This window comes from Dipodomys ordii, unplaced genomic scaffold (assembly GCF_000151885.1).
Source record: "Dipodomys ordii isolate 6190 unplaced genomic scaffold, Dord_2.0 Scaffold81, whole genome shotgun sequence".
Lineage (NCBI taxonomy): Eukaryota > Metazoa > Chordata > Mammalia > Rodentia > Heteromyidae > Dipodomys > Dipodomys ordii.
Genome location: NW_012267297.1, coordinates 3,549,395 through 3,550,595, shown reverse-complemented (window position 1 = coordinate 3,550,595; position 1,201 = coordinate 3,549,395).

Sequence of the window (1,201 nt, the reverse complement as noted above, 5' to 3'; positions counted from 1 at the left end):
TGTGTGTGTGCTGAAGGCTGGGCCGCAGCTCCACTCCCAGCTTACTTTTGTTAACTTTAACGTTTAGGTTTGGACCGGCTGTGACGCAGGTGGGTGCAGACGGTGACAGTTACGTGCTTTTCTGTTTGCACACTGTCGCCCCTTCCCCGCCCCCCCCCAGCTCGTGGCTGGATCCCGGGAGGTCGGAGTCTCCCGGCCTTTCCTGCCCGGGCTGGCCTCGAACCCCGATCCTCCGGAGCAGCTGGGGTGACAGGCGGGAAACACCAACCACCCCAGGAAAACAACCCCCCAAAGCCAAGGAACGGCCTGTCCCGAGGGCCTTGAGGGTGAAGGCGCGCGGGGGCATTCCCGCCGGCCCCGCGATGCTCGCCCTGGGTCCTGATGGACTCAGGCTGTTCCCTGGGGAGAGCGTGGAGTCCCCGGGGGAGGGGACAGGAAGTGACGTGTGGCCTTGGATGGCCTGGCCTAGGCAGCGGGCGTGGCCTTGGCCATGGGCGTGGCCTGGGCAGTGGGCGTGGCTGTGGGTAGCAGGTGTGGCCTGGGCAGTGGGCGTGGCTGTGGGTAGAGGGCGTGGCCCGGGCAGTGGGTGGGGCTGTGGGTAGCGGGAGTGGCCAGGGCCGTAGGTGTGGCCGTGGGTAGAGGGTGTGGCCTGGGAGGTGGGCGTGGCTGTGGGTGGCGGGCGTGGCCCGGTAGTGGGCGTGGCTGTGGGTAGCAGGCGTGGCCTGGGCGGTGGGCGTGGCCTGGGATGTGGCTGTGGCCGTGGGTAGTGGGCGTGGCCGGGGCCGCGGGTGTGGCCTGGACAGTGGGTGTGGCTGTGGGTAGCAGGTGTGGCCTGGGCTGTGGGCGTGGCTGTGGGTGGTGGGCGTGGCCTGGGCAGTGGGCGTGGCTGTGGGTAGAGGGCGTGGCCCAGGCAATGGGTGGGGCTGTGGGTAGAGGGCGTGGCCTGGACTGTGGGCGTGGCTGTGGGTGGCGGGCGTGGCCTGGGCAGTGGGCGTGGCTGTGGGTGGCGGGCGTGGCCCGGGCCGTGGGTGGGGCTGTGGGTAGAGGGCGTGGCCCTGGCGGTGGGCGTGGCTGTGGGTAGGGGGCGTGGCCCAGGCCGTGGGTGTGGGCGTGGCCGTGACCCTCGCCCTGTCCGCAGGCCACGCCCTTCCGGCTGCCCCTGAAGAAGTGCGCGGTGGTGGGCAACGGCGGCATCCTGAAG